A 14888-nucleotide genomic window follows, 5' to 3' on the forward strand; every position below is an offset into this window, starting at 1 on the left:
TTGTTTTTTGGACTTTCTTTGACTAATTCAAAATGGCTGACCCTTCACAAGTACCTTCTTTGACTAATTCAAAATGGCTGACCCTTCACAAGTACCTAGATTTCGTAAGTGTAATGCTAGGGACTGTAATAGGCGTCTTCCAAAGGCATCTCTCGACCCACATACTGTGTGTTCCAATTGTCGGGGTAAAACCTGTCAATTGGGAGATCGGTGTGAGGAATGCGTGGGCCTTTCGGAATTCGATTGGCTCGAATACGATAAGTATGCACGTAGGCTAGAGAGAGATAGGGTAAGGAGGAGTTCCTCTAGGTCTGTAGATTTTTCCTCTCCACATGCCCCTGAACCTAATCCTTTCCCTGTAGTGGTTGTTCCTAACCCCCCTTCTAGCACTCAGGAACCATTTATGCAAGACATGTTACGTGCTATTCATGCCTTGGGGGAAAGAGTTGAAGCGTTAGCAACTGATCGTAATCAACTCATGGCTGACGTGAAAGAGCTTAAGTGTCAGAGTGCCACAGCGGAAAATAGTGGGAAAGTGATTAGTGCGCAAAGTGTTGTGAACAGTGTTGCGACCGAGGGTTCGTCTGTTCGTGCCTGTCGTTCACCTAGTCCGAGACCTCTTGCAAGCTCCCAAGCCCAGGGGAGAAGTAATGTCGTACGACTTATGGGTTCGAGAGGCCTTGATCAGCGAACAGACGTTCCCTCTATGGTATCAGGCATATCTCACCAAGATCGCCCCTACCATAAGACGAGAGAGCCCATTTTCTCCTCGTCTTCCGAAGGCTTTTCGCGCAAGAAACCGTGGAGCAAGGTTTCTAGGCCTCTTAAGCGGAAGTCGGTCCCTTCAGGACAGGTCCAGCATCCTGGATGTAGTCATTGGGACAGTTCTGACCCATTGCAGTCATCGGATGACTGCTCGCCGCCTAAGCAAGGCAAGGTTGTGCCGTCTCAGACGTTAACCCCGTCGTTTACCGCACCTATTCCCGTGGACCCTAAATGGATTATACTGCAGGACATGCAGTCTAAGCTTGCCTCCCTTATGGAAGACTATTCTGCCGATAAGGTTTCCGTTGAGCCTAGCCGTTTAGCTCATCGAGATCCTGGCCTTCAGCCACCCAAACGAACCTTTGTGCGTCCTTTTGACGTTGGCGTAGCCAAGTCACATCAGTCAAGTTATTTAGAACCTCACTCGATGCGGTCTCGTGTGGATTTTCAGCCGCATTTGGACGTTAGGCCACTTGCTAATGCTCCTGTTGACGTTCAGGACGTTCGCCAACCATCGGAGTTGTTTTGACTGCTCAGACTAGGCGGTCAAAGCAGTCTCGAGTGGACGCTGTGCGTCCTCACGCACCTGTTGTTGTTGACAGTTCACAGACTGTCAAGTAGTTACATGACGTTGCGTCCTGGTCCGCTTCTAATGCACCAGTGCGTGTGGACGCTGCGTGTCGACGCTGCGTGTCAAGCATTGCCAACCCCTTTGCTTGTTTCTCAGCAGTTGTCAGATGAGGAGCCTTCAGATGAGGACGTTGCTGACCCTCAGCCTGAGGATCATCCTTCAGATGTAGATGAACCCAGAACAGTTCCTCCATCAATGGACTTTAAGAAAGTCATGTTAATTTTTAAGGAGTTGTTTCCCGATCACTTCGTCTCTGTTGCTCCTCGTTCGCCGCCGTCTGAGTTTGTTCTAGGCGTACCTGCTAACATGCCAGCCTTTACAAAACTTGTACTCTCTCGCTCATCCAAGAGAGCTTTACGGCTTTTAGGCGATTGGTTGGAAACCAAGAGGAGTTTGGGGAAGACGGCCTTTGCCTTCCCTCCATCTAAACTCTCGTCTAGATCGAGCGTCTGGTATGCCACGGGAGAAGTTCTCGGCTTGGGAGTCCCTGCCTCTGCCCAGGGCGACTTCTCAAGCCTTGTAGACTCTCCCCGCCGCCTAGCCATGAGACGCTCGAAGATTAGTTGGTCCTCCTCGGACCTTGACCATCTGCTGAAAGGCATTTATAGAGCCTTTGAAGTTTTCAACTTCCTTGACTGGTGTTTGGGAGCCTTAAGTAGGAAAATCTCATCGGCTGATAGAGATGTCTCCGTACTTATTATGTCCTGCATGGATAAAGCCATCCGCAATGGTTCCAATGAGCTCTCCTCCTCTTTTACTTCAGGAGTCCTTAAGAAGCGAGAGTCCCTTTGCTCTTTTCTGTCGGCAGGAGTTACTCCCTGTCAAAGATCTGAACTACTCTTTGCTCCCTTATCTAAGTTTTTGTTCCCTGAACATTTGGTTAAGGACATAGCTTTGCCACTCGTGCAGAAGGACACCCATGACTTGGTTGCGTCCTCTGCTCGCAAAGGGACTCCTTCGACATCCTTTTCTGCAAGACCAAGGATAGACACTCCGGCGTCCAGATTTATTCCGCCCTTTCGTGGCAGAGCTCCCAGCAGGGGAAGTACTCGTGCCGAGGGAAAGAGAGGAAAGAAGAGTGGAGCCAAGTCCTCACGTGGCAGAGTCTGACTGCCCGCAGCCTCAGACAGCAGTAGGTGCCAGACTCAAGAACTTCTGGCAAGCCTGGGAGAAGAGGGGCGCAGACCAACAATCTGTGAGGTTGCTCAGAGAGGGGTACAAAATCCCTTTTGTACGCAAACCCCCTCTAGCGACTTCCCCCATCGACCTCTCTCCCATATACCGAGAGGAATCAAAGAGACAAGCCCTGAAACTAGAAGTGTCTCTTTTGCTAGAGAAGGGAGCGGTGGTGAAAGTCTCGGACCTTCAATCACCGGGGTTTTACAACCGTCTCTTCCTAGTACCGAAGAAGACAGGAGGTTGGAGACCGGTGCTAGATGTCAGTGCACTAAACGTCTTTGTTACGAAGACAAAGTTCACCATGGAGACCACGAAATCAGTCTTAGCAGCGGTCAGAAAGGGAGACTGGATGGTCTCTCTCGACCTAAGAGACGCATACTAACACATCCCCATTCACTCAGATTCCCAACCTTTTCTGAGGTTTGTTTTCGACAATATGGTGTACCAGTTTCGGGCCCTGTGCTTTGGCCTAAGTCCTGCTCCTCTCGTGTTTACGAGGCTTATGAGGAATGTTGCAAAATTCCTCCATTTATCGGGAATCCGAGCCTCCCTATACTTGGACGACTGGCTTCTCAGAGCCTCGTCCAGTCATCGCTGTCTGCAGGATCTTCATTGGACATTGGATCTGACCAAGGAATTGGGACTTTTGGTCAACATGGAAAAGTTCCAGCTGATTCCATCCCAAACTATACTGTATTTAGGGATGGAGATTCGCAGTCCAGTTTTTCGGGCTTTTCCGTCTGCCCCCCGAATAGAGCAAGCCCTGCTCATAATCCAACTGCTGTTGAAGAGAGAACGTTGCTCAGTCAGGAATTGGATGAGTCTAGTAGGAACTCTATCATCCCTGGAGCAGTTTGTCTCGCTAGGAAGGCTACACCTTCGACCTCTCCAGTTCCATCTAGCTTTTCACTGGAAAAAGGACAAGACGTTAGAGACGGTCTCAATCCCGATCTCCGAAACAGTAAAGGCATGCCTGAATTGGTGGAACGACAATATCAGTCTAAGAGAGGGACTTCCCCTAGCAGTTCAGAAACCAAACCACGTACTATTCTCGGACGCGTCGGATTTGGGTTGGGGTGCGACCCTGGACGGTCGGGAATGCTCAGGTCTGTGGACCTCAAGTCAGAGGAGCATGCACATCAACGGCAAGGAGCTTTTGGCAGTCCACCTGGCCTTGATGAACTTCGAGAGTCTCCTTCGAAACAAGGTGGTGGAGATCAACTCCGACAGTACCACAGCCTTGGCATACATTTCCAAGCAAGGAGGCACCCACTCCCTGACGCTGTACGAGATCGCAAGGGACCTGCTCATTTGGTCAAGAGATCGAGGCATCTCCCTGTTAACGAGGTTTATCCAGGGCGACTTGAACGTCTTAGCAGATTGCCTCAGTCGGAGGGGTCAGGTAATTCCTACGGAATGGACCCTCCACAAGGACGTGTGCAAGAGTCTTTGGGCGACTTGGGGTCAACCCACCATAGACCTCTTTGCAACCTCGATGACCAAGAGACTTCCAATCTATTGCTCTCCAGTCCCAGACCCAGCAGCAATACACATAGACGCATTTCTTCTAGATTGGTCTCATCTAGACCTATATGCATTCCCACCATTCAAGATTGTCAACAAGGTACTGCAGAAGTTCGCCTCTCACGAAGGGACAAGGTTGACGTTAGTTGCTCCCCTCTGGCCCGCGAGAGAATGGTTCACCGAGGTACTTCGATGGCTGGTAGACTTTCCAAGAAGTCTTCCTCTAAGAGTAGACCTGTTACGTCAGCCCCACGTAAAGAATGTACACCAAAGCCTCCCCGCTCTTCGTCTGACTGCCTTCAGACTATCGAAAGACTCTCTAGAGCTAGAGGCTTTTCGAAGGAGGCAGCCAGTGCGATTGCAAGAGCGAGGAGAGCTTCTACCATTAGAGTATACCAGTCGAAGTGGGAAGTCTTCCGAAACTGGTGCAAGTCAGCATCTGTATCCTCGTCCAGTACCTCTGTAGCCCAAATCGCTGATTTTCTCTTACACCTGAGAAAATTTCGCTCCCTTTCAGCTTCCACGATCAAGGGCTACAGGAGCATGTTGGCTTCGGTCTTCCGGCATAGAGGCTTAGATCTTTCCAATGATAAAGATCTACAAGATCTCCTTAAGTCTTTTGAAACCTCTAAGGAACATCGTTTGGCTACTCCTGGATGGAACTTAGACGTGGTCCTAAGGTTCCTCATGTCAGATAGGTTTGAGCCATTACATTCAGCCTCCCTGAAGGATCTCACTCTTAAGACTCTTTTCCTGGTGTGCTTGGCCTCGGCTAAAAGAGTCAGTGAACTTCATGCCTTCAGTAAGAACATTGGCTTTTCTACAGAAAAAGCCACTTGTTCTCTTAACTTGGTTTCCTGGCCAAGAATGAACTGCCTTCTCGTCCTTGGCCTAAATCTTTTGATATTCCTTGCTTATCAGAGATCGTAGGCAACGAACTGGAGAGAGTGTTATGTCCCGTTAGAGCTCTTAAGTTCTATTTAGCTCGTACTAAGCCATTACGAGGTAAATCTGAAGCGTTATGGTGTTCGGTTAAGAAACCATCCTTACCTATGTCAAAGAATGCTTTGTCATATTTTATCAGATTTTTAATACGAGAAGCCCATTCCCACTTGAGTGAGGAAGACCAATCTTTGCTTAAGGTTAAGACGCACGAAATTAGAGCTATAGCAACCTCCGTGGCCTTCAAGCAAAATAGATCTCTGCAAAGTATCATGGACGCGACTTTTTGGAGAAGCAAGTCAGTGTTCTCGTCATTTTACTTGAAAGATGTCCAGACTCTTTACGAGGACTGCTACACACTGGGTCCATTCGTAGCAGCGAGTGCAGTAGTGGGTGAGGGTTCTACCACTACACTTCCCTAATTCCAATATCCTTTTTAATCTGTCTCATGAAATGTTTTTAATATTGTTTTATGGGTTGTACGGAAGGCTAAGAAGCCTTTCGCATCCTGGTTGATTTGGCGGGTGGTCAAAGTCATTTCTTGAGAGCGCCCAGATTAGGGGTTTGATGAGGTCCTGTTAGTATGGGTTGCAACCCTTTATACTTCAGCTCCTGGTAGTCTTTCAGCATCCTAAGAGGATCGCTGGGCTTCGTGAGGAAGACAGACTTACAAGGCAGAGTAATCGTCTAAGTCAACTTCCTTACCAGGTACCTATATATTTTGGTTTTGTTATATTGATAACTGTCAAAAACTCTTAGCTTATATGCTGTAAACTTAATTAACTCTGGTCTCTACCCACCGCCTTGGGTGTGAATCAGCTATTATATATTCACCGGCTAAGTTAAATATTTAAAAATTATATTTTAGTTATAAAATAAATTTTTGAATATACTTACCCGGTGAATATATAAATTAAAGGCCCTCCCTTCCTCCCCAATAGAGACGCAGCGGGACGAGAAGAATTGAAGGGTTTGTTTACATGCAAGAGTGGTATCTGGCCGATAGTTGGCGCTGGTGGGCACACCCGCAACCTTCATAGCGATCGCCCGCGAGTTTTTTGAGTGTGTTTTCTGTCGAGCCGCTGAGTAGCAGCTATTATATATTCACCGGGTAAGTATATTCAAAAATTTATTTTATAATTAAAATATAATTTTGAGTACAGATTATCCCATTCATGCTTTCTTTTGGTTTTCTTTTTAATATGTCACGAATTTCATAAGTTGTGTAGCGATAGGCAACAGTTATTTTATCCCGTTTTCTCTTTCCATATGGGGAAAACCATAAGGATATTTTTTCTTACCATTAATACACGTAACATAGTTTCTCTTATCATCATCAGTGTCATACAGTGAGGATACGTGTTCACATGAAGCAAATGATACTGTTCCATGGAATAGGAAGCCCATAAGTAGAAAATTGAAACCTTTTGAATTGTAACTTATTAGAAAACTACAGATAGGAAGGTAAACAGATCATCTTGTGGAAATATGGACTCTTGAACAGTTGGTAAACTGGGTTAAACATATGGTGATTATAGTTTGAGGCCCTTGAAACAAGCAGTTGCGTCTTAAACTTATGAAGAGCTTCGGGTTCCACGTCTTAACGGAAATCTTGTACACACTTGTGGCGCGTTTAGTAGAGGGCCTTTGTTAATGGGCTGGTTTTTGTCTTAATACTTTATTAGAATAAGAATGCAGATGGTCTTCAAGAAAACAAGAACACTAATTCCTGTACAGGCTCTGTAGGTGATATGGAAATTCTGTTTTGTAGTACTGTATGACTTTAGAGAGAGTGGAAGTGGTTATATATCAGTGCAGGTCAGCGTTATAATGTGATATTATACATACATATACCAAGGCACTTCCCCCAATTTTGGGGGGTAGCCGACATCAAACAAATGAAACAGAAAAGGGGACCTTTCCTCTTTACGTTCCTCGCATCCTGACAAGGGACTCAATCGAGTTCGGCTGGTACTGATATTATAACAAAAGGAATCCCACTTCATACAGCTGTTTGTAAATGAAACGCCAGCTCTTGTTTTCGTAGTTGTCTGAGGAAGGAATGCCAGAATTTGCTTTTTAAATTGTTTATAGAAGGAACATCAGAATTGACCCATTGCTCATAGAATGTATTACAAAATGATCACTGTTGTTTGGCTAATCCCAACACACTGTCCTTTGTTGACCAGATATTCAGTTGAAAGGGAACAGAATGAACATTTGAAGGAACTGTGTCCCCCTCAAACCATGAGATGTCCTAGGGGATCCCTGATTCATAGGGATAGAAGATCCATTATCCGTTTGTAACTCCCTGATTGCTACATGAACTTTTCTAGACGTTGCATCCTGGTCGGTAGAAATTCAGTGTTGGATACCTTTGGAGTTAGCAGGGATTAAGTATGAATACAGATGAAACCATTGATGAGATTACAGTTGTGCATGTTTAACTTGGGCAATCATATTGTAGGGGAAATTTTGATTCACTGATACTCAATTACATCTTTAAAAAAACAGTTAGTAAAAGAGTGGCAGGTTTTGATACAGTTAACCACAACAACTGTTTCCCTACCCTTAGGAATAGTAAATGATAGATGACGGTGTGAGGAGCAAGGATTTACCTTATTCCAAAATCTAGCAATAAAATTTGATGGATCTTCATGCATGAATGTGACAATCTTTCTTGAGGTGCTTATGTCACCGGGATATGAAGATACAGAATTTAATTACTACAACCTCTGTTTTCCTTGAGAGTGTTGGTTACATGTGGTCATAGGTCATATGAGGTCAAGGTCACAGAAGATTGCAGAAGGGATGTCATTGTGGACATTTTTTTTAAAACCTTTCACTATTCGTACCTCTGGAATATTTGCCATTGGAAGCGAGGTGAACAACTATTTGCCATACTACTATTTTGGGGGTAGCCGACATCAAACAAATTAAACAAAAAAGGGGACCTCTCCTCTCTACGTTCCTTAAGTCCCTTGTCCGGCTGAAGGGAACGTAGAGAGGAGAGGTCCCCTTTTATGTTTCATTTGTTTGATGTCGGCTACTCGCCAAAATTGGGTGAAGTGCCTTGGTATATGTATGTATATACTAGGAACCTCCCGTTAGTGCATGATGGTGTATGGAATTAGGATGGGTCATAACTAGAAAGGCCACAGAAATAACCATGAATTCGTAAGTGCAAGGGGTGGGCGGAAGTTCTCCATGATATGAACTCGAGGAAACTGGAATGTTAGCTTCCTCTTTGAGGAATCAGTTGTAGTTGTGGGGAATAAATAGAGTATTAAGTCTTTTTGTAAGGTATTAATGAAGATTTGTGACAGATAAATACAACATAGTTTCCCATATTTTCAGTAGTGATAGACAAAGCCTCCCTCCAAGTGATCGGTTCACCAAAGTCCATACATTTCAAAATTGTAAAGGTCTTGTTAGATCTCGTCGTAAGAGTCATTATACGGAAGCCTCTAGTATTATGCTCACTCTTATGAACCCTGCAGGATAGAGCAAGTTTCCCTCTTTCTTTAACGCTTTTACCCCCAGGCTATTTGGAAATTTCCAACCCTTAACCCCCAGGGGGTTATATTTTTTTCAAGCACATTTTGCAGTATATATTTTTTAAATTGCTCTAACAGCCTTAATTTTTGCCATAGAGAGGTCAGGTTGGTCTCATTCTCTTGGAAAATGCCTGAAGTTTCTCAAAAAATTATCAAAAAATTGCAAAAAAAAATTTAAATAGCAGTTTTTTGTTAGGACGTACCGGTACGTCCATGGGGATAAAGGGATGAGTTTTGTGAAATGTACCAGTACGTCCTTTGGGGGTAAAAGGGTTAAAAGTTTGCCGTCTGTTATGTCTCCGTTCACTCACAATTAATAACTACAAAACATGAATGCACAGACTGTGATAGATCCGACACCCACTGCTACTGGTAATTCAATGGAGCAACTGGGGTGCTTACAGTAAGATGTATCCAACAGTATGCATAAAGCCCCAGGAGCCAGCCAGACCAAACCTATTCTGACTTTGAAAACAAACGGGACGATGAGGAACAAGCAATAGTTTTCTAACAATGACATAACCAACAAACGAGTAGATAAGTGTGCGAATGAGCAATCCTAACATCGTCGTTGCAACGTTTCGCTACAAAAAAGTTGTTGATTGAATCTTCATGTCTATATTTCTGATAGGGAACTCCCACAGGGATTCATTCTCCTCAGTCAGACCCACTTCAGATTGGTACCTCTGCAGCTCTTCAATTTTTGAAGTTCTTATTCACGCCTTGGTTATACTTATCCCCATTTATTTTGTCATTTATTGGCTGGGAAATTCTGTCATGTGGATTCATTTCTAAATGCATATAAAGAAAATTATGGGTTGTATACTATGAAACACTGATTCATTACCAAGGTGTAACTATTTTGGTCCGCATTTAATTTAGACCTTTAGGATTTGAATCTAGATTATGGTTATCGTATCCAAGATACAAAAGGTCGTAATGTAATTCATAGTACAGTACCGTACTTATTGCCTTTTGAATGGAGAGTGTAGTGCTTATTCCAAAATGTTAGGATTTTCAGTTATTATTATTCTGGACTTTACAACTTACATGATGGATTTCATTTCAAATAAAGATCAATTGGCAGACAAGTTAAATTTTGAATAATTGAATGACATGTTTTTATAAAGATTGATGCATTCAAAAGTTCAGAATTATGTAAATAGACTCAGAATTATTAAGGTATTATTAAAAATATGCAAGTTCAGTAATGTATATTGCTTTTAAATGTATGAAAAAGTCCACTTGTTGAATGGAATTTGAAATATATATAAAATGCTTATTTTAAAATCTCTCCACATCTGTATTATTTTAGAACATTCTTAAAAGCATAACTAGAATATGTTCTTTTATTTTCCAGATTATCGACGTGCGTAGAAAGTTGAAGACCGACATCACCGAAGATTAATCTTTCAAGAGACAATAGAAACTGTGCTGCTACATGACCAGTTCTGCATTCTTTCCCACTTCTGTGTGGGGTCGATGTTTCTGGCCAGCGTTCTCCATCTACCCCTTTGATCGAAGGTCATCTAACATAAATCTTCTATATCAATTCACTGTACACATGAGTATTGCATGATGGCCTGAACGTTTGGTAATTCAATGGTAATTCTCAAGTTATTTTGAGAAAATAAGTTCTTACTTGCATGGAAGTTGTCCGTATTCTGCTCAATGACCGAGTGGTTATATTGCATGAACTATAATTGATTATAGGTATGCATTTATTCATTATTGATTGGTTTGTCCTTTCCTAGGATCCAGGTCTTTCAACCTAAAGTGTTATGTTACTATCTCTTCAGTAATTTCTATGGGTTCAAGTTGAAGAAGGATCCTTTTTGAGATTTTAAAAATGGCTTCCCCAGGTCCGTTTAGCTTTTTACTTTTAATATTTCCTGAGCCATACACAGATACTCGTCAACTCATGACCGTGACTACAACTAGTATGTCTGGCAATGTTGCTACGACATTGGTGAAAACGAGAAATTCAGAGCTTTAACTTGAGCTTTAAATCGCCCAATAGAGCGTAATGTTAAAAAGCGCAAGTCAAAACACTTGAAATTTAGCATTTGAAATTGGCAGAAAATAATGTACAGTATTAAAAAATTGGCAAAAAACACAAAGCAAGACGTAAAAGTTTTAGTTCCAAATGGCCAAATAAAACACGAATCAAGACGTAAAATTTTTAGTTCCAAATGGCCAAATAAAACACGAATCAAGCCGTAAAATTTTGAGTTGCAAATGGCCAAATAAAACACGAATCAAGATGTAAAATTTTGAGTTGTAAATGGCCAAATAAAACACGAATGAAGACATAAAATGTTGAGTTGCAAATGGCCAAATAAAACACGAATCAAGCCGTAAAATTTTGAGTTCCAAATGGCCAAATAAAACACGAATCAAGATGTAAAATTTTGAGTTGTAAATGGCCAAATAAAACACGAATCAAGATGTAAAATGTTGAGTTCCGAATGACCAAATAAAACACGAATCAAGCCGTAAAATTTTGAGTTCCAAATGGCCAAATACAGCGTAGTGTTTAAAAAGCCCAAGACAAAATACTGTACAGCACCGTATTTTAAAAATTGTGAAATTTAGTAATACTGCATAAGTTAGGAAATTATATAAACGATACTCTGTTGATTATAGGTGAGCATTATCTCGATACCGTCGTCGCCTTGAGATCAGCTGGACGGCAAAAACCAAAATGAAAGCAATCGGTAATTGATGTTGTTAAAATACACCTTAAGAGAAGGTTCCCAGCTTACAAACTTTTGGAGATACAAACTCTAATCCAATTGAAATCATTTATCTCGGATATTGTATCAAAAGTTCTTAATGAAATACATTAGCAAAACATTGTTTTTTCAATATTAATCTTACCCGATGATCATGTAGCTGTCAACTCCGTTGCCCGACAGAAATCTACGGTCGGGATACGCCAGCGATCACTATACAGGTGGGGGTGTACTCACCAGCGCCATCTGTGGTCAGGTACTCAAGTACTTCTTGTCAACAAGACCTCAATTTTTCCTCTGTCGTGCCGCCGGCAAGACCTACATGGATACGCTGTTGATTTTGGAGTCTTTTGTTCACGGTTTGGTGAAGTATTTGCTCTGAAATTTAGCCTTCGCTGTACAGGAAGCTTTATCCTTAGCTTAGCAAGCTTTTGGAATTAATTTGATTCATTGGTTAACGATCTTTGCTTTACTTTGGAATTCCCCCTTGACTACTTCTGAAATTCAAGATGTCTGACCATTCCCAAGTTCCTAAATACAGGCGATGTAGTGTTAGGACTTGTAATAGGCGTCTTCCGAAGGCCTCTGTTGATCCTCACACCGTATGTTCCAATTGTAGGGGAAAATCCTGTCAATTGGAAGATCGATGTGGGGAATGTGCTGGGCTTTCGGAATTCGATTTTAATGAATTCCTCAGATATACACGTAGGTTAGAGAAGGAGAGAGATAGGAGGAGTTCTTCTCGCTCTTTGGATATTTCCTCTCCCCATGCCCCTCAACCTTTTCCTTCCCCTGTGGTGGTGACCCCCGAACCTGCTACGAGTGCTCAGCCTGCAATGGCTGATATGTTGCGTGCCATTCAGGCTCTCGGTGATAAGGTGGAGTCGTTGGTTAGTGACCGCAATCAGCTCTTGGCAGATGTCAGAGAGCTGAAAGCGAAGAGTGCAGTGGGAAGTGTTAGTGCTAGTGCTGTGCATAGTGTCAGTGTCAGTGTTGCGCATGAGGATACATCTGTGCGTGCCAGTCGTCCTCCCAGTCCGGGACCTCTTGCAAGCTCCCAAGCCCAGGGGAGAAGCAATGTCGAAGGACCAAAGGGTTCGGCAGGCCTTGATCGGCGCACAGATGTATCCTCAGTGGTTGCGGACGTATCTGCTAAGGATCGTCCCTTCCACTCCCAGACGAATGAGCCCTTACATTCCTCGTCTGTGGAAGAGGTTTCCAGGAGGAAACGGTGGACAAAGGTCTCACGACCGCTCAAACGTAAGGTCCCTTCCGAGCTAGTCCAACGACCCAGGTGTAGCCACTGGGTCAGTTCGGACTCGCCGCAGTCATCTGATGACTGCACACCTCCCAAGAGAGGTAGAGTGGTCCCTCAACAGGCCTCTGCTCCAACCACAGTAGACCCTAAGTGGTTCATGCTGCAGACTATGCAGTCTCAGCTTGCGGCTTTTATGCAGGAGTATCATGCAGAGAAGGTTAACACCCCTCCTCCTGTGAGAGCTCCTCCACCGTTGCGCAGTCCTCACTGCCAGACGCATGTTCTTGCTGCACCTTCTGCTTACATGCGTGAGCTGCCGCATCGGGAGTTGCCGGGTTCCAGCACTATGCGGCATTCTCCTCAGCCCATGCAGCATGCTCTGCAGACCTTACAGCATGCTCCGCATACCATGCAGCATGAGCCGCATACCATGCAGCATGAGCCTCATACCATGCAGCATGAGCCTCATCCCATGCAGCATGAGCCGCATACCATGCAGCATGAGCCTCATACCATGCAGCATGAGCCGCATCCCATGCAGCATGAGCCGCATGCCATGCAGCATGAGCCGCATGCCTTACAGCATGCTCTGCATACCACACCGCATGCTCCTCAGCCCACCGCAGACCCTCCCTCACACCGGCCCTCTGCTTTTGTTGTTGCCAGCTCACAGTCTGTCCAGCAGAGGCATGATGATGGATCCGCAGGTACGCATGCACCCGTTCTGCAGGATTCAGCCGTTCAGCTTGCTGCTCTGCCTTTGCCACTTACAACTCAACTGTCGGGTGAGGAGGTTTCTGAGGATGAAGCTGCTCATCTAGATGATCCTCACTCTGATGTTGAAGGACACAAGTCTTCGCCACCCTCCTTAGACTTTCGCAAAGTCCTTGCTTTGTTCAGAGAGTTGTACCCTGAACACTTTGTGTCTGCAACCCCTCGTTCTCCTCCCTCCAAGTTTGCTCTGGGCATGCAGTCTACTGCGCCTGCCTTCACCAAGCTTGTTCTCGCCAGATCATCAAGGAGAGCTTTGAGGGTTATGGGGGATTGGTTGCAGTCCAAGAAGCAACTGGGAAGGACCTCTTTTGTGTTTCCTCCTCCCAAGCTGGCTTCTAAGTCGAGCGTCTGGTATGCCACGGGAGAGGAACCTGGCTTGGGGGTTCCTGCCTCTGCCCAGGCCGACTTCTCAAGTCTGGTTGACTCTCCCCGCAGGTTGGCTATGAGACGTTCGAAGATCTGCTGGTCCTTTTCAGATCTTGATCACATGTTGAAGGGAGTCTTTCGTGCCTTCGAGATATTCAACTTCCTCGATTGGTGTCTGGGAGCCTTAAGCAGGAAGACTGCCCCTTCTGACAAGGACTCAGCCTTGCTGATCATGTCCAGCATGGACAAGGCAATACGGGATGGGTCTGGCGAGCTTGCGGCTTCTTATGTATCAGGGGTCCTCAAGAAAAGAGAACATCTGTGCTCCTTCTTATCTGCTGGTATCACCCCTTGCCAGAAGTCAGAGTTGCTGTTTGCTCCTCTTTCCAAGTGTCTGTTTCCGGAGGAGTTAATTAAGGGGATGGCTGCCTCTCTTCTCCAGAAGGATACGCATGACCTCATGGCTTCTTCTGCACGTAAGGCTAAGACCTTACCTTCCGTGCCTAAACCCTACCGCCCCTTAGCAGTTGATACACCTGCTTCCAGGTTCATCCCGCCCTTTCGTGGCAGAACCTCCAGCAGAGGAGGTACCCGTGCAGACAGTCACCGTGGCAAGTCCAAGAAGGGTTCCAAGTCCACAAGAGGCAAGTTTTGACTGCCTTCCTCTCCAGACAGCTGTAGGAGCCAGACTCAAGACCTTCTGGCAAGCTTGGGAGAGCAGAGGTGCAGACGCTCAGTCTGTGAAGTGGCTGAGGGAGGGATACAGAATTCCGTTCTGCCTCAATCCCCCTCTAACTACATCTCCCATCAACCTCTCTCCCAACTACAAGGAGAAGGACAAGAGGCTAGCGTTGCAACAAGAGGTGTCGCTCTTGCTACAAAAGGAGGCAGTGGTCATAGTCCGGGACCATCAATCCCCGGGCTTTTACAACCGTCTCTTCCTGGTAGCCAAGAAGACAGGAGGTTGGAGACCGGTGCTGGACGTCAGTGCGCTCAATGCTTATGTCACCAAGCAGACGTTCACGATGGAGACGACGAAGTCGGTCCTAGCAGCGGTCAGGCAGGAGGACTGGATGGTCTCGTTAGACCTGAAAGACGCATACTTTCACGTCCCCATCCATCCAGACTCCCAACCTTTCCTGAGATTCGTCTTTGGA

At 44.9% G+C, this 14888-nt stretch overlaps 1 long non-coding RNA gene across 2 annotated transcripts in view; it reads left to right on the forward strand.

The window, feature by feature from the left end:
* Nucleotides 1-11435, forward strand: part of LOC137635314 (uncharacterized) — a 28174-nt gene extending 16739 nt beyond the window's left edge. For both annotated transcript variants that reach the window (XR_011042638.1, XR_011042637.1), the window contains exon 4: nt 9959-11435. This is a non-coding gene — a long non-coding RNA (uncharacterized lncRNA). The remainder of the gene's footprint in view (nt 1-9958) is intronic.
* Nucleotides 11436-14888: the final 3453 nt, after the last annotated feature.

Source organism: Palaemon carinicauda, unplaced genomic scaffold, assembly GCF_036898095.1.
Source record: "Palaemon carinicauda isolate YSFRI2023 unplaced genomic scaffold, ASM3689809v2 scaffold113, whole genome shotgun sequence".
NCBI lineage: Eukaryota > Metazoa > Arthropoda > Malacostraca > Decapoda > Palaemonidae > Palaemon > Palaemon carinicauda.